The sequence below is a fragment of the Aythya ferina genome (genome assembly GCF_964211825.1).
Source record: "Aythya ferina genome assembly, chromosome: 7".
NCBI classification, from domain to species: domain Eukaryota; kingdom Metazoa; phylum Chordata; class Aves; order Anseriformes; family Anatidae; genus Aythya; species Aythya ferina.
In genome coordinates this window covers 3,273,494-3,296,967 of record NC_140302.1, presented here as the reverse complement: position 1 = coordinate 3,296,967, position 23,474 = coordinate 3,273,494, and the positions used below count along the sequence as shown (strand labels likewise).

The following is a 23,474-nucleotide window of genomic DNA, read 5'->3' as shown; positions in this document are numbered from 1 at the left end:
ACCTCAAAACACAAAAATTAACATTTAAAATAACAGTCAGAAGTCTGATTTAAAATTCTGGGAAGAGTCGCAGATAACAGCAAGGCTGAAGTGTTATTCCAGGCAGCAAAGAAGAGCTGCACTCTGTAACAATCTGCAATAATCAGATAATGCAAATGCCAGCTCATGGCATCGGGCACAGGCAGCCAGCACGGGGACTCTGGGCATCCTCCTCTCCCTCCCCAGCCTGCATTCCCATCTGCTGTGAGCAGGCACCACCAAAAGCCTCTCCCGAGCACAGAGCCATCGGAACCAAATGCTCACAAATGGCATCTTGGGTTTCCAGCCCCTACCTTTTTCTTTTCAAGTTGTCCAGATTCCAGCCAGGGAAGCCAGAGTCAGATGTTGACAAGCGAGCTCCTGGCAGATTACTAGCTGCTAAACACCTGAGATGACTCAAAGATGTCTACAACTCCCTATCAAGCGCAAAGGAAAATTGATAATTTCTTTCTAATATAATTACTTGTAAGGATAAAATGAATTTTGAAACCTACCCAAAATTGGTAAATGAGAGGTTTTGCTGTAACAACACAAACAAGCAACTGGTCTAAATCGATTTTTTTCCCAAAGTCTGGTAGCCAGACATTCCTAGACAGGAAGCTGGTCTTGACCTAATTCAATCAAAAAGAGTTTTACTGTCATCATCGATTTAATAGCAACAGGCCTTAGAACTTGCATACATCTGGAAAAGGGCAAAATAAATGAAAAAACTGCCTTCATCTTTGAATTTGCACAATGACCCAAAATAGCACCCTAATTTTCCAACTCAAACAAAAACTTCAATTTCTGTAACACTGATCTACAGAACTTTCAAACATTTGCTTAAAGTTAATGAAGTTTTTGGAAAGACCAATAGCATTCCTCATACAAAAAAAGGAATTAAAATATTTTCAATCCTGTTCTTCCCTCAGTCCTGAGGAAAGCTTCAGAGGCTCACAGAAGTAAAAATTAGAAAAGTAATTGCCAAGTAGTCCTTTCGCCTATTATAACCCAAGCAGTCTAACCCCAATGTTGAAGTTGCCAGCATTTCTATGGCAGTTCTGTATGAGCGGTAGTTGCAGACAAGGCTGAGAGCTATCATAAACAGGCAAATTTCAGGTTCAGTACAGAAAATACGGGGGCTCAAGTGAAGGGAAATTGCCTTACTTGGTGTGGATATGATGTTCACATCTACTCTATAGTTTTAGTATGTGTTTCTATGGTTTTAATAGGAGTTAAAGTAACAGCACAAATTTCCAGCAGCCTAGACTCTAATAACAGTCATTCAAATCACAACTGCTCCATTTCAAGAGGCTTTGTTTCACAATACTGTCATCTAATATTCATTTCTCTTACTGCAAGTAACAGAAGGAAGACGAGTCACTGCTTTTTTATTGAGGAAAGGGGCAGAACTTCATAATACCTTGCATAATACTATTTAAGTTCCCGATATGGAAGCTGCTGCAGTAAAACTTAGCAGTGGGAAAAGAATTCTGTGAGACTCAACAAGAGAACCACTTGGTTTGAAGGAGCTGGATAAATTCACCTTTATATTTCATACCAATATAACGTATGAGGAACAAAGCACATTTGCTTCTGCATTTCCTACCATAGCGAATGTCTGAGTAAGTGGCGTATTACTGACAGTACTAGAGAGTTACAAATCTCAAAATGAAATGTGTCTTATCATCACACATCAGTGTGGATACCACAGCAGTCAAGACATTACCTCAACCATATTTAAATCACAAATTTCACAGACAACCCATTCATTGTCAGCAATGTACTGCACACAGCCAAGGTGTCTGACAACCACCTACCATTTTCTTCCCTCACCTCATTGTGCAACAACTTCAAGACATGCTTCAGGGGCATGGCAGCACTTGCATTGCTTTCCCACTGAGGAAAGTTCTAAAAGGGAATGTGTTATGGTGCTTGACAAGAGGAGCTGGAATCTCTGATTCAACTCCAAGAAGAGGCAAGAGATGAAATGGTTGTTGTGGTGAAGGGGAGGGAAGCTAAGTGTTTCTGTGGTGTATGTGCTCTGGAGCTGTTACTGTAGAAAGCTCCAGTGCCTGAAAAATGCAAAGGTGCTTTGGACCGAGCAGTTGTGCCCAAGAGCGACACAACAGCCTAACTAACCGTATTGAAAATGCAGTCAGTCCAGAGGGTTGAAAAGTTACATCTCACAGGACCAAAGGGAAGGACTGTGCCAGCATTCACTGACACACCTTTAAGTTTCTCACCCAGTTACCAGGCAGCTGTACCAGTTCTACTCAGCCCTGCCTATGTAGCACAAGAGCAGATGCTATCCCCCTTTACAAGGCAGTCTCTGCAGTGTCCCCAGTCAACTTGTTCCTTGACCACCTCAGCAGTGGTAGTGGTACTCCTTGTCTGGGGACAGATGGAACAGCTAGGGGGGACTGGTGCCTTTACAAAGCCAAGAGCAGCACCGTTCTGATTCTTTCTGCTGCATTTTGCCTCCACGTAACACGGGGCACTATATGTAGACAGCTGGAGTCTCTGTACAATGCAACACATTGCAAAGCAGCTGCATTAACCTTCATTTTTCTGTTACTTGATTGAACTCAGTGACTTGCTGGCAGAACAGAGATGTCTCCATGTTCTTTTTTCTAAAGGAAATTTTGTCTTCTCTGAGCAACATTACATGCAAAATGTATGTGGGTAGCCCAGAGTTTAATAGCTGAGAAACAGCAGCCTTTTTATGAAGCTGTGTAACAAGCACAGCCACCACACCTGGCAGGACTGAAGTAATAAAGCAGTTAAGATGAAGGAAATAAAGTGTATAGGGATAACAGATTTTTTTCTTGTCAGAGAACTCTGAATTTAGCACTATCCAGGCTCTCCCAGTGTTATTCTGCTCTACAGAGAAGGAAGCTCCTTGTGCTCCTGAAACCCTGCTGGTTTATTGCACTGCATTTTGACCAACACTTGCAGCACTTGTTAAGCACACTAACACCCTGCCTGGCACAGGGCAGCAGAATGGAAGGTACTTGCAATGCAGAGCTATCTGGCCGCCACACGGCCTCATTATTTCTCACTTTGCAAGAAAACATGCCACACTGGAGTTCCACGCTGATGCGAGACTGAGGTTTGCTTTTACTACAGACAATTTGTTTTGCCACACACTGCTGTTGCTTCTTCCGACTTCCACAATACTACTAGCAGTGCCTACAGCAAATAGAGCAGCAAGACCGTGCAGCACCCCATGGGGAGGCAGGCGCTACCACATCACCCCAGATCACACTAATAGGGCACCTGACTCAGGACTCATGCAGATATCCCTGAGCTTTCCACTTCTGCCCTACCAGCACCACAAAACAACTTCCAATTTGGCTCAGCTTTTCACTGCTGTTAAAATGTACAGGATGACAGCATGTAGGCTTTTATAAATGGGTTACAAACCTCAAGCAAAATGCTACCGATTGCTTCTGTGATTCCAGACAGTTCCAACACGCCCTTGTTAAACCTCTCAGCAATTCTCATACGCTGCATTACAAAGCCACAAGGAACATAAATTACATCTTCAAGGGAACATTTGACAGGATTGACTGACACAAAACAGTATGCGCAAAACAACATACTAAGAAATGTACAATACAAACCACACAGCATATAAATCTATGTGATTATTAGTCAGACTGAAATCCACACCGCAATCGAAGAGAAGACGACTAGCCTTTGCTTCCAGGCTTTCAGCATTTTTAGTTACAACTATTCGTATTCTTAAATGTTTGCAGGATCCCACTGTGTACTGTGCAACCTACAACAGAAAAACATGACTTGTACCATCTTCAAGTTCAGGAAAATCTGCGTTCTGTTCCACTAATACATTTAAACATCAGCAACAAAGGTAATATTTACTAAAATAAAAGAGGTTTTGTTTTTGTTGGCTGGTTTTCAGTAAGAAAATTACAGACTGTGTCCATCATCTCAACCCCCAACCAAAATACAAAGAAACAGAAATTGCAGTGAAAAATTCATTCAGGAAGAAAGAAAAATTCCATCCACCTGACTTCTCAAAGTGCTTGGTTGCATGTCAAGGAAGAAACAATTAGTGATGAGTTTAGTGATTTATTTTGGCCTTCAAATAGAGTCATAGTTTTAAAAAAGTAGAGTCAATAAACAGGCTTTTCTTTAATTTCTCAAAAATTTAGAAACAAAGCTTTCTGTCTATGCACAGAAGAAATAAGCAGGACATATGAGTTGAGCATTTTTAGTTGAAAAGCAGATCTTATTATTAGAGAGGCTTGCATCTTTCACATTGTGGTGTGAAACAGACTGCTGATGTTCTTTTCTGGTTATTATTAAAACTCTCTAGCTGTCAGTGTAAAGGAATGTCTGAAAAACAGAAGGCTAGTGCAAACACTGTCAAGAACTTGTGTCCAGTTACGACCCAGACAAAAAAAAAAAAAAAGGAACAAAGGATGTCTGTCTACCTCCCACAGATAAAACTTCAGTAAAATCTTTCAAAAACAGTTTCGAAATCTCAGTTTTTCTTACAGCATGCCTAATTGAAACAAGAGTATTCCCATGGTGAAGTGTGGTAGAGTAAGTGAAGCATGAATTGGCAAATAGCTTGGATTTGAGTCACCTCTCTGAGATGTAGTTCCATTGATTTCACCTAAATTACTTCTGATTTGTGCTATTGTAAGAAGAAGAAAAAAAAAAAAAGAAAGAGATACAGAAAGAGCTTTCATCTTGATTTTGCAATGGAGAACTTGATAGCAGTTATGTTGTTGACTGCAGTGAGTGCCAAGTTCAACTCAGTCTGAAGAACGCAATCTTCAGAAGATGCAGTAAATTCTATTCCTCCCAGAGAGCTGCAAAGAGCCAGGTGACCAGCTTCTGCCAAGATACTTCTGCTGTCCACCATCGGTCCTGAAAACACTACTGTCTAAGGGCAATTCTTAAAAAGAAAATTATGTCAGATATGTCTCTCCTGGTGTGCAAAAGTAGAGTAAAAGTGCAGATATATTTCTTTTTCCAGGCACTAAGAAGGCAATGGGACTTGATCCTGCAAACACCACAAGCTTGGTTTGCTTTAATCACCTCGTAGGAGCAATTTCATGAGTGAAAGCAGCATGACAAAAAAAATAAATTAAAAAAAAAAAATGCATCCTGGCACACTTGGTGAAAAGAGTGAGAAGCAAAGTCTGTAGGTAGCAGCGCTGGCAACAGTCGTGGTTGTTCTCAAAGGCTGACCATGGTTGGAACCTACTCCTTATTGAGCTTTATACTATCAAAATGTTAATTCTTGAGGATTTATACTATTAGCGTGTATAAATAACCATTTGTTTTCTAAAAAAAAAAGTCAAGGAAAAAGCAGTATATAATAATCATAAAACAAATTGAAGGACTCAGCCCAGTGTGTTTTCTGGATTCTTAACAATTTGTTACAGCTAATGGTCCTTGCTTTCACCTCACACCATTAATTTCCAAAGCTATCGTTTATCTCCAAGAAAACTATTGAGCTTTGATCACTATTGCTTAATTACTTGGAAAAATAGGCAGATTGTTAATATTAATTTGCTTTACAACAGGTCAAGTAGGTTATCTTTAATTCTCAGCACATTCTACAGCTGCCATTTAATGTCAGATGGCAATTAATAAGATTATTAATTTAAACAAAGCCTTTTACTTTTACTAGTGAGAAAGAAAATCCTTATTTGAGCTCATGAACACTCATATTTTATGACCCAACTCCTGTTGTATCTTGTTTACCATATGTGAGCCCCCAAGGTAAAGCAATTGCAAGCTTTACCTTGACATTTCTATGTAAATTGCTCAAAGTTATGCATGGAAATCTCATAAGGCAGGTTCTGTCTTTCAGGGAAATGGGAGAATGTTCTCCTGAAGACTAGAAGGACAAATTTAAGACAAAAGTCATGAGAGTAAATGTAGACTTAAACATTTAAGTCAGAGAAGTCTAATGCAGGGAACTTTTAATGTCATGACATTAAGTCAAGTGTCTTGTCTTGGATGTCTCAGCTACCTCCTTAGAATTCAGGTTTCCTAAAGCCTTCAGGGGACACCTGGCTCAGTGTCCAATTTCTGAATCAGAAAAAAATATATTCATGACTTTTTAAAGCTAGTTACTGAACCACTAAATGGTAACCAACTTCTGAATGAAGAGAATGAAAAGGTAGTCTTGGCATGTACTTGTCAGCCAAACTATGGCAGATCTTGTTTGGGTGCGGAACTTGTGTAAGGTCATCTTTTGCACCTTTGTCATCTTAAAGAGAGAAGAGGTGAGGCTTGAGATATTCAAATCCTCTTTATATTTCAAGAGCTTTCTCACCTAAGCACATGAAGGGGTAAACATCATCACCAACTTCAGCTCTAATTCAGGTGAATTTCTTCTATAAAATTAGTAGAAGCGCAGCCATTAGCAATAGCCAGGAGGGAGAGAAAGAGGGCATTAAATGAGCCTCCCAGAAGCCCAATTTGTGTTTCATATTAGTTATACTTTCCCACTCTTTGGACTGTAAATTGTAAAGAACCCATGCCCCGAGAACCCCTATCACGTGCCAGCCCTCTTTAGCAGAAACAAGCCACATTTCTTCAGCCTTCATTCACAGAGAGCGTTCTCTAAACTTTGTATTACTTCCCAGCTGTCATCGCATTGAACCATCTTTCAATATGCTGAGATCAGTTTCTCAGCCTTAGCAAAGCAAGGCTGCCCTACTCAGAAGTCAGGAACACACTGACCAGCAGATTGCTTCTTTGGCCACTGATTTTCTGAAAGAACAAATAAGTAACATTCTCTTTAAGCCAAGCAATGTTTACATCCGAGTGGTTGACCCAATGATTACTCTTAATGTATAATAATAATGATGTTATTAACTTATTATATGCTAATTTTTGTTTTGAACAAAAAAATAGGATGAAGAAGGCTGCTGATGAAAGCTCTACATTGGAAGAGGACAAATAAGCTAAGATTATAGATGATTCTTCCTTTAATGAAAACTTCTTTTTTGAGGTTTCTTTGAGTGGGGAGAAATTGTTCTTTCCTGTGATTGCTTTCTGTTGTCATGCGACATACAATTTCCTCCAGTTCATTATCAAAAACATATTCACTTATTTTTTCACCTTAAGTTCTCTCAGAGGATAAAAGACAACAACAGTTTGGGTCCATCTAGCAAACAGAGAGCAAATAGTACTTCAAACCAGAACTCAGCCAATTTAATTCAGCTCAGGAACACGGGAGATTTGAAGTGAACTCCTTTTGTGATGCAGAGTAATGAAAAGTCGACAACATGAAATGGAATGCTTTTACCATTACAAGCGAGTCTGACAAGCTTTTGAGTCAGATCCCAATCTAGATTGACTTTTAGAGGCAGAACCCCAAATCCTTGTCACTGAGAAGAAAGCATATGCCTCATCTTCCACCGAGTTCCCTAGCAGAAACAACCAACATGACAGTTAAAAATTACACAGTGAGAAACCATAGGTGGGCTTTGGCTTTGAGATATGGACAGAGAAATCCTAAATTGTTAATCTAACACAATAAAATTCAAGATTTAAATGTTTATATAGCATCACATTTTACTATATACCACATAGTATATATTATATACAAGTAAATAGTTCTTAGGTTATACTACATAAAGTAAAGGGCCTCAGTGGAAATCCAAACGCATGCTGAGATCATACTGATATACCAGTATTTCAGGAGGAAAAACGGAAAAGGAGGGAGATATTCCTCTCTCATTTAAACTTGCTCCTTTATTGCACAAAAATAACCAGCACCAAAGTCACTTACATTCTGAGGACAGAAAATTTGACTAGATTCACACATCAGACTATAAATGAATTAATGTTTCATAATACCTCCAATGCTGGATTTTCCTTTTTTTTTTTTTTTCTCCCCTCTATCAACATTGTCTCATCCCTCCAAATTCTCTGCCTAACCACAAAATGCTTCATGTTTTGCAGGCAGCTGTTTTATGATGTCAAGTACGGCCACGTACAGTGCTTCTACCACCTGAAACGCCTTTTTTGTTTTTCTCTTCTGTCTCTCTCTTATGTTGTCCTTCTCTCTTTTAATCTAACCTGAACAAATCTCTTTTCCCTTTTACTTCTAATAACCAAGAGCTGGAGCAAAAAGAGATTAACTCACCACGGGATGCCTTAAACTCTCTGAGGCACTGGGGGTAGAGTCAGTGCATGAGAAAGTTGACAGGTATTAAGGGTGTGGTACTGCAAACAGCTAGGCAAGCAATTAAGTCTTTGCATAGAATCGAGTATATATTTAAGCATTCATAAGACTGGGGTGTACAGCTATCTCACCTTGAGGGAGAAAAATATCAATCCAAGTGCAAAGGACAAAAAGGCAACAGGGTAATATGGCACCCCTTAGAAATCTTCTGGTACATCTGCATAGCTAATCACAAAGCATTAACCCAAGTAAAATTTTTAGGACACCTCAGGATCCAAGAGTAATTCTATACCATTTTACTTCATCACCCACCTTGTTCATACTACGGCTTTTTTGCTTGACGGTGTTTTTATCTGGTGGGGGAGAGGTGATTGTGTCTGCTAAATTTTGTTTAGTGGTGAATGTTTAGTGGGGACTGTTAGTGTTAGGTCAGAGGTTGGACTCGATGATCTTGAGGTCTCTTCCAACCTAGAAATTCTGTGATTCTGCAAATTCAGCTTCTAGATGTTCAAGGTGTTTATATCAGCACCACTGATACTAGAGTTTGTGTGCCATCATCCAGAATTTGTAGTTTCAATTTCCACAACTCAGCACTCCACTGAGGAATCCTGCTATCAGTTCTTAAGACTCCTAAACTTACACGACAGAATTCAACTCTCAAATGGTTCCAAAGTAGCCAGTTCTTTCTCCCAGTTAAAAACACCCCGCTCTAACAAGTTTGCTCTGACTACTCATACACTGACAAGTGTCACAGACTGTGAACACAGTTTAAAAGACAGAGAAGACTGAGTCGGATGGAGAGAGATGGCCTAGTTTTAAACTCACCTCTGTTGCAAAAACGATGATGCTTACATGTGTGGACTGGAATGTTAGGGATTTCTGTCCGTGTGCTGAATCACTGCTAGGCAGCGCTCCACTCCCGTTTGCTCCATCGGCCCCCTGCCTTTTGCTAGCCCCCTGGCATAGAGACACTGCTCCCAGAGCTGCACGCACCAGGGGTGTGTGGCTACAGAACCAGAGCTGGCAGGCACAGCAGGTGGGAGGCACATCACAATTTAAACATCAAAGTGTATTCCTGCATTTACAATCAACAGCTCTCAAGTGTTGTACACACATTTTAAAAACCACAGCAGACTTGAATACTGCCGTCAGCCCGTGTGTTTCTGTTCCAAGTTTAATTCACTGCAGCATTTGTTTCGTGCTGCTGCTAAGAACATGCTTCAGTTACCTTGCTGTTACTCAGTCTCAAGTACAAGGGCAGAACTAACACTCTCCATGAGGTCAAGAAGGCACAACTGTGTCCCCATGTTCCTCAAGGTTCTGCCCCTTCACAGATCTCCAACTACGCACAGATCCTGGTGTAAGTCTCCTTTACTCTATGCTTCAGCAACAGTAATAAACAATTCTGCTACTTCAGCAGCAGATGCCTGGAAAGGACTAAGTAAGCTTCTAACATTTTTCTGCCAGAAATAAAGCAGGTAAGTGGTAAAAATGCCAAGAAATACCAAAAATACTGCTCCCCACTGCTAGAAGAAAGCCAAAACAATTCAAGTGGAGAAGTAACACCTACATTTGTGGAGTCTGAGAATAAAAAACAAGCAAAAATTTTGTTTCATTGGCCAATCCTCCTCTTGCAACCGCTTCCCTCCCCGATGACAACTGGAAAAACTGAAAAAAGAAAACAGAACCTGACATTTCATCCAATCTGTCCTGTCATTTACTTGCTGAAATCAGTCCTTTTTTCCCTGATCTTTTCAAGGGTCAGCATGTGAAATACAACAAGAACTTTCATTTGTTCAAGTGATGCATAACAGCAGGACCAAGCAATCAGACACATCAGACCTCTTGCAGACATTAAGCCTAGAAAGTGGTAAGACCACGGGGGCAAAATCCAGCTTTTTTCCCACTACAGCAGTACTTTGCACTACCTTGGGAATCCTCAGGAGAAGTCTTACTTTTCCTTCTGGATCCTCTCTGGATTGCAGGCAGTATAGCACAATTTATGAGCAAAGAGTAGAAGCATTTGTGTTAGCAGCTCTTGGGAAAAAAAATATGTATATATTTTGTATATATGTATATATAATTTGTGAATTTTATTTTTTTTTTGATGCCATGCTCTAATCTTGCCTGAAGAATGGCAGTACCCTTTACCTACCTATGTGTGGTCACATGAGGTTGGCCTGACCCTTCACAGACAACATGATGATCATGGTGTTCTCAGTGCATCCTAGACCATCAGACTTGTAAAGTCCGCCTGTCACCCACAGCCTTGGGTAACAACACATTCACCCACCTTGAAGTTCCCTTCTTCTTTTACTCTTTCAATCTGGTACATAATGCAAAACTCAACTCCTTTAGCAAAAATTAAATGCTATCCTCCTAAAAGATGCTGTAGGTAATAGAATTCCCTAGCTCCCCCTTCCAGTGAAACATCTGTGTCCAGACTTAAAGAAGTAAGAAGATATAGAACTTCCAACACAGGTTTTTGACATTCTGATGAGAATTCTTTTCATGGGGCTAGTTACAAACCAGATCAAAAGTATATGCTCGATTTTGATCCTAACAACATTAAAACCCATTATACTAAATCATTTCCCCATGGAAAGATTTCAATATATATGAAACTGTCAAAAATCTCCATTATACACATAAAGGGTACTATGTTATATACTGAAAAAAAAAAAAAGAAAAAAAAAAGTAATATAAAGCCTACAGAGAAATAGGAAAGATAAATGAACATCTACCACAGAGGCTGGGCAATTCCTAAATGGCAAAGGGTCAGAAAAAAATCTTCAGGTTATATTGTGAAGCATTTCTATTATCTTTGTGATTGAGTAGAGCACAGGGACTGCTATCAATAAATGTCCATACATGTTTTATAGTTTGGCTCACTACAGCCTATTTCAATTTTCACTGACTTGTTGAAGAAAAAACAAAAAACAAAGAAAGCAGTCTTGCCAGCAATACGGGAAGAGACTACTAAACAAACAATTCTACACTTTGACTTCTAAAAAGACTGAATTTAAACCTTCTGAATTCTATATACACAGAATTACCACTATCTCCTTTCATGAGCTAATAAAGAAACCCCAGGAAACATAAACCATATGCTAAGTTAAGTACATGCTGGGACATTAGTCATGTCATTCTGTTTCTTCTTAAAATTGCTTTAAAATATTCATGTCAGATAATCATAAAGCATCCTGAATTTTAAAGAAGTTGAAAGGAAAAACAATTGACTTGAAAGAATATGTTTCTCATTTCTAAATACATGCCTGAAGCCACAGGGGTCTGTATTCTTTTGCTAGCTCCAGTGGTCTTTGGCTGATATACCTGCATTAACCAAAATAGTTACAGTGAACAAGCGCCGATAGAAGATAGCTCACAGTGTGTTCTGATCCCTTTGCTTCCTTTTCTCCAGCTTAATTCATCTTACCTGAAATAACACGTGTTTATTATAGGGGTCAAAAAAGCCTTTGAACTTTAGATTCAAAACCTTTTATAAATTTCAGCCTGTAACACTTCACAAGTCTTCTGAAGTCCCTTACATAAAGCTATACAAGGATCCCCTATGCTTCTTAGTCTCTTTTTCCACTGATAAGAATCAGCATTATAAAACACTGATGTCTATGAACCAGATATGGCATACATGGTCAATCAGTCTGAAGTCTATTCTGCCAATCCCAAGATAATTGTATGGTCTCAACCTCAAATTTTTATTGCTTCATTTCCTGAGAACATTTGTCAATGGCACACAAACAGAGATGTTTGACTCATGTCACCAGCTTTGATTCCTGCCCATTTGTTTCTAAACAGGACTGAAAGCAGCAGGATCAGACCACCTCCAGAGTCAGTACTGGACTCTAAGCTAGTGAAAGTTACGAATGTACTTCACCATCCATTCTGAGATACAGTCTCCTCCCTACGCAAGCTGTTTTTCCTATATGCCAACTGCAGATTCTAACACCCACCTAGACTCCAACTTTTGATTGTTCACTGATACCTGTAAAGCAATCAAGAAAACAAATCTTCATATAAAAAGCCAAAGATTAAAAGGAAGCGCTGCTTTTGGCAGGCTTTCGGACTAATCCAAAACAACAGAGTAAGTTGCCTTCTCTTACCAACTTTACCATACAAATTCTGAGCTACTTTGTAGCTACTGAGCTACTTTGTAGACATTGGAGACGATCAACTTGCATGTTAATTACTGTTTCTACTTCCCATTTTGTGTTTCATTATACCAATGCTGAAGCTATAGTGTGTCCAGGAATAACCAGATTACCATGGAAGACAGCCATGCCCTGATAAATATGTAAAAAGTGACTGAAATAGATGATTTCCTTTACACAACAAGGGTGGCAGCGTATGTCTCTGGTAGTTACACAGCTAAAGCACACTCATCTCAGAAGAAAGTATTCAGTGGGCAACAGAATTACCCATGAGAGCATTCTAGGTACTTACCACTGCACAGGGAAAAATAAGCCAAACAGAAGGAAGGAAAAGAAATGCAAGTAACAAAAATCACAATTAATAAATCACATGAACAAAGACATGCAAAATAAACAGTAAAACCACTGCTACTCTGATGTTGACTTTGTATTGTCTGTGCATACTCAGAATGTAATTTTAGTTTGAAGTATCTGCTAATTGCTTGATGGACAACAGGGGTGGGAGACTTAGAATTCGTGTTATTCTTACCTTAATATTAAATAGATATGCAGGCAAGAGAATGGTTGGTTACCTTATGACTGTGCTTTCTGCCTCCCATACTTGCTTAAATTCCTTTGTGTTACAGAACGTAGTAGTTATGGCCTTTTGTTTTGTTTTACTACATATATGTGGGTTTAACAAACCCAAAACTTGTTAACTTATTTCTAAAGAGGTTCTCAATTTTCTCCGATACTCGTAAAGAAAAGACGTATGAGAATAAAAAAACTAAAATGCAAGTTCAAGTAAGTTTGAGACTTCAACTAACAGACAGGAAAAATATTTGCAGATGAAACAAGTTTACTCAACATTATGATTTTTCAGGATCATGAGGTATGAAACAGTGATGCAGTGAAACAGCATCCATTTTGTTAAAAATATGAACTTTTTGCATTTTACATTTTACATGGAAATGGTCTTACTGAAAACAAGTCATTTTGGTGCCACATACTACTCTTAACCCCAAGATTTGGAAAAAAAAAAAAAAAAATGGCCAAAAAGCCCAGACCTGTGAAGCTTACAAAAATGTCATACAACGTTCTTTAAACTGCAACATCCTTTAAACATTCACATTACAATTAGAAAAGATGACACCATTAACCAGCAAATATATCTGAAAACACTAAATGACTGAAAAAGTTACACTTTGCTTAGTCTCTTCTACTTACAGTGTTTTCCACGTTGTTTTAATTCTCAAGCAGCAGAGCTGTTCCAGATGTCTTTGAAGCCAATTTTCTCAAGCAGTTCCTGCAGAGTCAAAGAAGCCTCATTCTTTGATGGGATTACAAGTTTGGCTGATAAAGGCAAGAACAGAAATGTAATATTCTCAAAATTGTCTAAGTTTTTTAAAGCCCTAAAGTATATAGTTAATGGATTAAAAACTGACTAAATTACATTAAGTGCTGAAAATAAGAAGAAAGGGAAAAGTTTTTTGTTTGTTTGTTTTAAGGTAATCATGACTTAATAGGAACCAGTCCCACTCTATTTACAGTCTGAGCATAAATATTACATCCCTGCAAATAAAACTACCATCAAACACAATCAGAAAGATAAACAGTCAAGAAAGGACATGCATTCAGAATGGGCCCAGATGTTTCATAAGCATTAATGTAAAAGAAAAAAAAAAAAAAAAAAAAAAAAGTACTACATCCCAACATAAAGTTATAAACCCATGAAAAGGTTGCCAACCACATCTATGGGGGGGGCATTGCCTCACACAGCTGTGACTCTACCCAAGTTTCAGTGTGATCCTTGGTTGCCTGAAGAGAAATAACCAGAGATCAGCAAGAGCTTCGGCTCATCTCTGAGGCAGCGTTCTGACCTGTAACAAAATACTGCACATGGGCTTCTTGTCACATTTTAAGGATGGAAAATTGGATAGGATGCCCAGAAGAGTCTTTAGGAAACAAACCAAAGAATAAAAAATAGAATAACTGCCTTCATTACATTTTTTTTCTTTAAGAAAAATATACAGGTATCATGGCTCTTAAATCCTGCAGAATAACATTAACAAGATTACCTAAAAACATGATAAGAAACAAAACTCAGGTAAGAAAGAAGAATAAACCACTGAAATAACAGAAGAAACAGCAGGTTCCCTCTCCCTGTTGTCTTCAGATGATGGGACGCCTTTCTGTTAACAATGCTTTTCTCAAAGATGATAAAGGAGCACCGGGTGAAACAATGACCTGTATTTGCAGGAAGCTGGAAAACTTATCTAACTATGGACACAAGCAGAGATTTCAGCAGCATGCAGACAGCAATTCAAGCTTCCTTGATTACGTCATCTCTACAATTGATCCTGTGGGCAATAAAGCAAATTGCTGCCTGAAGTTGGGGCATGAGCTAACTAAAAACCTTCTCTCCGCTGTTGTGCTATATTATAGCTATATTATAGCACTATTGTAACATGCTCTGTCTTATATTGCATCTCCCTATCTTCTTTTTTTTTTTTTTTTTTTTTTTTTTAAGTAAAGAAATGTCAAATTTCACATATTCCTACTCTGGTTATTCCCTTTAACGATTGCCAAGACCAAACCAGTCAATGATCACAGAATTCTTACTGTTTTTCCTTATTTTTTTTCCCACAATCGCACATAAAAAAACAGAACTAATACTGTTATCTACATGTGTAACAGAAGTTGACTTTAGAGTTTCCTGTAGTGAAAGATGCGCCTCTGTACAACACAGCAACTACTACCATCTAAACTACCATCTAAAAGAGAGTTCCATTGTATGATTGTTACTACCGTGATTTAAAAGGATTTCTTTTCCCTCCCGAAGGCATCCATGAAGTTTGGCCAATTCAGAGAGAGACCACCTACATGCACAGAAACAGTAGCTTATTAATGAAATTTCTTTTAAAAATCTCACACAAATTCAGATGAAGCTGCCCAGATATTTGACCAGACCAGGTGTCTGAAAGACTAAAATGAGTTTATTTCCTGCCTGATGAGTTTACTTCCTGCCTGTTTTTTTCAGCTAGCCATATTTACTGAGATTCTGCATGCAGCAACTGCATTTCTGATGTCTCCCCAGGAGCTGGCGGAGGCAGGTCCCTCTCACAGCTAGAAAAAGCGTGCTGCCAGCTGAGAGCATTAAGTATTCCCAGCAGATCAGAAGGGCACCATCTTCCTCTGTCCCAGTGGGAGTGTTGCTATCTCTCTTTCTTGGAAAATGAGAGTGAGGCAGCCTTTGCACTATGAAGAGCTTTCAGGTTTTTCTGATGTTTACAAAACAAACCTTACACAAGACAAGGATAAGAATTTTATGTTGTCCAAACAGATCAGTTACCATTTTATGTTGCTCACAGTAGTAAGAATAGCTAAAGCACACAAGCTGGAAAGCTCCTGCATCGTCCACTCAGTACCAGTGATGCAGAATAACTAAGCAGCCAACAACCATCACATTTTGCATAAGTCTTCAAAGGTTGTCCCCATACAAGCAAATTCAGACTTGATGAGTCACGTGAGGAAAACAAGCTTGGAGAACAGAGACAAGCCTGTCTTGCAAGCCTGCAACAAACTGATTATAAATATTGTGCTAATCAAAGAAGTGAAGGCATCATGGCTGACATTATAGTTAGCATTTGGGGAATACTAAGGGAAACATAAGCATGGCACACCCCCATTCAGCTGTCTCAATCCAGCACAAAAGAGTTTCAGTCACCTGTGACTCTGTTATGCTTGGCATCACTCCTCACCTGATCTTTCCTTCAGTGATTTCCTATCTGGTCACCACCTCTCTTCATACACTGATATCCATTCCCAGCTTCTTCTCCATCACCATTTTCCCAACTTGCAAGGGCCTTCTGGACACACACCTTCACTCCTCCTCTCTCCACTGCCTTGTTTACTGAAGCCTCATATTTTATTCTCTCTACTCTCTTCAGTGATTTCCTCCCTCCTTGAGCATTCAAAGAGCTTTAACACTGCCTAGTTCTAGGTCTAAAATAAGCTTGCACTGTTATTTATTTACAACTTTTTTCTGCCTGTGATTGAAATTTAAAATAACTCACTAGCAAATGACAACTACCACCATCTCCATTCAACAAAATGCCTGTTTATCTTCAGATACCAAGAAACACAACGGTTATTTGTAAAAAGCAGTGCTTCCAAAGCATATTTCAATGCTTTTTCTTAAGTTGTGTTAATTTTATGTCCTTTGTGTTAAATTGCTTTATTTTATTTTTCTTCTGAAGGTTGAAATTATTTTACTGTTATGAGGTAGTCCTCACTCCTTTCTCACCCTGGAAATTACCTTGATTCAAGTCTAACTTGTCAAATTTAGTACAAACCTGTTAGAAAAACGTTATATTTTTTTTAGAGCAGCTTATTTCTTTCCATGACATAAAACTATAACAAAACAAAAAAACAAAAAAAAAAACCACCAGATTCTCATTTTTTCTACTTTTTGGATGCTTAGCTAAATCATGTCCTGAAATACAAAGTATATTTTAGAGGGATTTTTTTTTTTCTCTAAGTTCTGCCATGCATTATTTCCCTCTGTCAGGCTGTGCCAGCTGTTGCAGCTGCCTCCCCGGCCTTCCTCTTCTTCACGCTGCATTTCTGTTCAGTAGTTCAACAAACGCATGAGTCTTTTTATGCCAAGGAGTCTGTTAGTGCAAAGAAAGCCTGGCCAGGCAGCACCTGGGGAGAAACACTCCTTCCTAATATCATCACTAACTGTGTTACTTAGCAGACAGTATTGCTTCTCTGTGCGGCCTTCAGTACATCTGATGACTCCAATCTGCAGCAGAACTTGTGGGAAAACCTAATATTGAGCTTTTCACAGAGACGGACCTTGAGATCTGGGAAGGAAAGCTGCCAAGTCAGCCCTCCTCCATGAAGCTTCACACTCTCCCCAGGAGGGCACGAGATCAGTCACCCCATGCTGGGGCCATTTCCCGCCTCCTGTCCTCAAGGGCCCCCAGGCCATGTCACACCTCCACATCCAAGAGGCAGCAGAAGGCACAGAGCTGCCCCTTGCTGGCCTGCTCACCTCAGCTGGCACTGTAATTCCTGCTCTCTGATGTCAGCAGCACTGTTTCCCTCTCACCGCTCCCCAGGTCACCAGTGTCCTCTCAGGGATTACAGCCAGCACACCAGCTGCCTCCTGTGCAGGGCGCCTCAGGCGATCAGCCACCTCAGGCAACCGGCTGCCACCCGCTGGGAGCTTCAGGGAAACTGCCACCACGTCTGGGCCACCCCAGGCACACCACAACCGCAGAGCCTCGGGCAAGCATCTGCTTCAGGCAAGTGGCCACCAAGCATGGGACACCACTGGCGAACAGCCACCTCAGGCTGTGCGTTCCCACCTTCCGCCATGTGCCCCACAGTGCTGCAGGCAATCAGTGAAATCAGCAGCATGAGCCAGCCCCAAAGAGGCCTTTTTTTTTTTTTTTTTTTTTTTTTTTTTACCTTTCACACCTGCAAAGCAGGACTTGGTGCGTCCTGTGCTGGCATGGCCAAATCCAGGGGGCACCTGCCTCTCCCCAGCTGCAGGGTCACCACCAGGCCAGCCCCAGGCTCGCCCCACAAGTGACCTCCCTACAGCTTTTTTAAGGACTGAGGGTTAGCTGGGCCAAAAGGGAGCCAGGGCTCTGCTGCTCACAGGCTGCCACCTTCTCGGCTGTAAGAGCAACAGCACATCTCCTCCCCTTCCTTCCCCGACCACCCTGAGGCCTCCATTATCAGCAAGCCCCCAGCAAGCCACCCCCATCCAGGCAACCGTGCTCAGGAAATTCACAGGGTGAAATTGGAAACAGAAAAATAAATTGCGGAGGTAAACTCCACTCCCAGAGGCTAAGCCCATCGCTGCAGTGATCACAGAGAAACACAACCCACATCAGGGAGGAGGAGGAGGAGCAAGCTGTACTGCATATTTCCACAGCCGCTCAATGTAAATTAAAACAAGAAGCAAATCGGCTGGCTCCAAGGACGGGGGGAGGAGAGGGAACTCGTATACCTTTCTCAGGCCATTTTAGTTAATACCCCCTGTGATTGTAGGCTTGCTTGTAAAAACAATCTCAGCATCAAATATTAAAACCTTTCCAGGGAAATCTTTTAACTTCTGTACTTACTGCACTCAATCTTTTTTGTTCCCTTCATCAGCACTTTTTAAATAATTAATAGCAGATAGAAATTATCTTTTACATTAATACCATTATCTTTTACATTAATACCATTCCTAGCACTCTTCAAAGAGCAGCTCCAGCAGATGTCCCCCACATAGGACCGACCAAGTGACACACGGTGCTGCTTTACCTTTTACATTTCAAGTCTGAACCGAGGGCAGTTTCTTTCCCCAGGTAAAACTGAAGCTCTCCACCCAAGCGCCTGCGAGACACTCACCGCCCCCGGGCCCAGCTCCCGAGGAGACACGGGCATGGAGCTGCCTTCAGCCCTCCAGCACGGAGCACAGCCGGCTCCTACAGCCTCAGCCCCTCACACTGTCACACCTTTTGCAGCACCACAGGTCCACCCAGGCCTCCAGACATCTTCCTCGCCTCTGCACCAGCAGCAAGCCCTTCTGCCAGCCTTCTGAGTGCCCCCAGCAGGGTGTCACAGCCCAAAGCCATGGGCTTCTTCAAGACCTCGTACAAGAGCTTAGGACGGCTTTCATCAGTGCCTCCTCCCGCCACCTCTGCCAGGCACTTTCTGTCCTTCACCTTGCGTTCGCTTTCCCTTTTTGCCTTAGTAGCTCCTACGAGCCTGTTGCCATGGAAATCCCCAATTGCAAGCCTCTCCTTGGCCTCTCAAGCCCCAGGAACCAGCCCTGCAAGCTTCTTCCCTCTGGTATGCACAGCCTGTCCTGGTTGTGTCCCCAGCTGGCCCTGGTTGCATGATGGGGACCTCACTGGCTGCCCTGCAGAGCAGTCCCCTCGGGTTGAGCTGCGTCTGAATTGGTCCCAGTGCCGCTGCAAGGTGAACCCCACAGCACGAGCACGTTACAGATCATCACACCACACGCCACAGCGAACTGCTTGTGATTTATGCCCATGGAATGGCAGCAACGTAGTTAAAGATGTCAAATACGTGAATGAAAAAATCCAAACTGCTCTGGTTCTCCAGTTTGCCAATGTTCGGTAATAATGTTCCGAGCGTTCTACTTAATATAATAACTACAAATTAAGTTGAAACAGGTCATTCTACCACAATAAACTACAGAAGATTTCCAAACAGAGAAGAAAATTGCCACTGACAACTTTCCCTATAAATTTGTATTTCATCTTTGTGTATATTTGATATTGCTATTGCCGTTAGTGAATTTTGTAAAAAGTATTCCTCCTTAAATTTGGTTAAAGAACTTAATAGGAAGGAATAAACCTATATTTTTTCAGCCTAAGTACAAATAATTTTTTTTTGTTTCTTGACTTAAATGTCAGAGAATCAAAGGAAATGTTATTTTCAAGTCAAGTAATGCTAATGCTATGCTACTAGAATAATACATAATGCAGTAGAATAGATAAGTGATTCACATGTATCCACCACAATTCACTGCTAGGCTTTTTTATTTTTAACCAATATAGCGTCTAATGGGCACAATAACTGGAATATGAACCCAAAGCTATTTTCACTTCCAATCCACTTTACAATGATGCTTTTGCAATTTAAGTACCATTCTTAATCCATTTTCATAGGCCTCCTATTTAATGCAACAGGATGAAAGTGACCTTTGGGACATTTTCTCCTCTCCATTGCAGATAATACAGGCTTAACTGAACTCCAAAATAGGAAGATGGTTGCTTTTAGATAGGACTGTCTCAGTCACAGCACAGAAACATTTTACAGCCACTGAGGCATAACTATGTATTTACTTTCCCAGCAATAAAATTTCCTGCATTGTGACTGGTGTTGTAACTACGGTTTACAAACTCGTACTACAATTTGCAAAATCCTCTCTTGCAATTGACTAATAATAATTGAATCATAATCTGAGCAAAACTTTCTCAGTAATTGCTGTGCTATCATACTTCTCAATTATTTTGTAGTTAAATGCATATTTATTTTTAACTCTGTGAGAACTTTAAAAACTTACTTAAAAATGATTACCCTATTCAACAGTTACAAAAACAACTTACTTTTATCCTACAACGAAACACTAAAATTTCCAAAGTGAGATAGTAATAATCTAATAGCCATCCAAATGTGAGACACTATCAAGAGGAAATAGGTTTTGTTTGCTTTGTTTTTTTCTTCAAGTTTTAACTGCCATTGAAAAGCAATGTTACATTTAACCATGCAACGAGCAACATGCAGAAAAAAGCATACACTTTCATTTAAAATTATGCATTTCACAGAATCACAGAATCACAGAATCACAGAATTTCTAGGTTGGAAGAGACCTCAAGGTCATCGAGTCCAACCTCCAACCTAACACTAACAGCCCTCCACTAAACCATATCCCTAAGCTCTACATCTAAGCGTCTTTTGAAGACTTCCAGGGATGGTGACTCCACCACTTCCCTGGGCAGCCTGTTCCAGTGCCTCACAACCCTTTCAGTAAAGAAGTTCTTCCTAACATCTAACCTAAAACTCCCCTGGCTCAACTTAAGCCCATTCCCCCTCGTCCTGTCACCAGGCACGTGGGAGAACAGGCCAACCCCTGTCATACATTTCAGTCATACAAAAGAACACCAGTTTGTCAAGCTGTTTCATTCATACACACACACAAAAACTATCGGAAAAAAAAGGAATCTTGAACCAAAAAACTATTAATAATGATTTCAGAAACTAATTTCTGAAACATATTTCTATTTTTTTTTTTTAATATAAATTTTGCATGTGGTTATGTTTTTTGTAACTGTTACACAACTGAAGTTAATACATATTATCCAAAAATTATATGTTTTCTCCAGTTCTATTTTGGTGTAAAATCAAAAGAATCTGCTTCAGATCGAATTCAGATTGAATTTTCAGGGGGTTTGTTATCCGTCATAGAAAAAATAGTCTTATTCACAAGCTGTGTTTTAAAGATGCGCATTTTTCATTTTTAAAGAAAACCAAAATACAACATCTTTGCTTTTCATGTGACAGCCCTGTGAGAGGACTGAGACAGAGCTCAGGAGTTTCACACTCCTATCTACTACCCAGAAATAATTAAGCAATTATTGTGACCCACTAGTTTCCTGGGAAACAGGAATTGGTTTGCGTGCTTTGACTAAGGAAGCATGGAAGACAGTGCCACTGGTTACATCTGTATCTCTTCTAGGACTGGTATACAAGTTAAGTAAAACAAACAACACTTGCCCACTAAGCTTACATCACTCATTTCCCTTTCTCTGAAAAACTGAATTTCAAAGCTCTGCATAGGTGCTGTGGTATGGCAGAGAGTAAACATGGTTTCCAAAATCACAACAGGTGTGTCTTGAGAATGGTTTGAAGCATGTGATCTCTCCTCGTTTCTGCTTTGGGGAGAAGACCAGCCACCAGATAGTCAATAAAACATTTCCTCTCTGACCTCGGAGGAAGTAGAATCATGTCTTGCTTCTCATAATCAGCTTCCAGTGATAAAAAATAGATTTCTTTATCTCTGTTGGCAATCACAGCGTAGGTGTTAATCGATGAGTTAACAGCCACACATACAAAGCTTCCCCATTTAGCTCTTAAAAATCTACATGCTACCAGGGAGCAAAACCATCTCTTTATCTTGACACGGTTGTCTGCCATTTGATACACTGAAGTTTTTAGCAAATTGAGATGAAGGATAGCAAAAAACTGGGCTCTAAAATACCCCTTAATTTGGTGTTTGGTCAGTGTCCCGCAAAAGGTTATCAAACAGGTCAGACAATTTTCATGGACAAAGTATCTGCATAGTGATAAGCAGCATGATGGAAATAGTGACACAAAAAAATCGTTCTCTTGTCACCCTGGATAAAGCTAGAGACATCCTTGTGTGGTTTTACTGTCATGGGACAAGAGATAAATTATGTATATGGCACAACACCCTGCTGATTTGGGGGAGGGCATGGTGAAGGTGAAATGCATACCTTCTGCTCATGAATGTCAATCTAACTGAAGCCTTGGAAATATATTGCTGACAGACTGCTAAGAAGCAAAAAGGACAGAAGACAGGTTGTCTGGGTGCTTGCCGTGAGAACTGAACAGAAACTTCACCGTTTGAAAAACAATCAGAGCTCCCAAAAACATTTTTGGGTAAGAGAGGTGATTTTAAAAGCGTTCTTTCAAGGCTGAGACACGTCAAATTCCCTAAGCATCAGAAAAAATAAAGGAACCATCACTACTCAGACACTGATGCCAAATCTTGAAGTTAAAAATCAGTAATAAAAAATTAACTGTTTGATGTGTTATTTCAGATTCAGTACTGGGATATTCCTTCTTTTTCTAGATTTTTCCAGTTCAAGGACTTTATAGTTCCCCAAACCAGTCCAACAGTCTACTTCCTTCTTGCTTGGTGGAGACTGATTGTATTTCACAGCATACTGGAAAATGACAAATACTTATGCAGTTGTTTAAAATGCAAACAGCAAGTGATAATGACAGAAGACAAAGCAAACATAAGCAACTCTGTGAAGGACTGCTTCAGATTTATCTTCTGATATACAAATATATACCTGCAAATATATACATGCTTACATGCAAATATATACATGCTTACATCTTTCCCTCAAATTTTAAGAGGTATGTTCTTTGATTTTATTTTAGTTACGAGATAATTTCTTCACACACTAATAATTGTCATTTTATGGCGTAGTGGTAAATCAGTCTGGCCTTTAAGGTTTCTTCGCTGAACAGAAAAACATTTAATCGCAGAGAAGATGCCAAAAGGTCACGTGAATTTTGGTGCTGATACCCATTTCTGGCACACTCACGAACACGAGAGCAAACTGTATCACATTAGCTGTTAGGACAGGAAGATACTGCTGCTTGTTGCCTGTGATCAGCAGCTGCTACAGAAATGCACGAGTCACTTCTAAATGCCTGTAGGTCCAATACGGTAGCCTGAGATTTTACTGACCATATGGGAACCATATACAGAGCTTTACGATTTAGTATTAACTTCACTCTACAACCTGAAAACAGACATCCAAGGACTGAAGCTAAAA

At 40.1% G+C, this 23,474-nt stretch overlaps 1 protein-coding gene across 1 annotated transcript in view; it reads right to left on the bottom strand.

Moving 5' to 3' along the window:
• LOC311439595 (uncharacterized protein) overlaps positions 1-13,697 on the bottom strand; it is a gene marked incomplete at its 3' end in the record, with an annotated part of 72,496 nt that extends 58,799 nt beyond the window's left edge. The window contains exon 1 of the mRNA XM_084525488.1: positions 13,576-13,697. The remainder of the gene's footprint in view (positions 1-13,575) is intronic.
• Between the last annotated feature and the right edge of the window lie 9,777 nt (positions 13,698-23,474).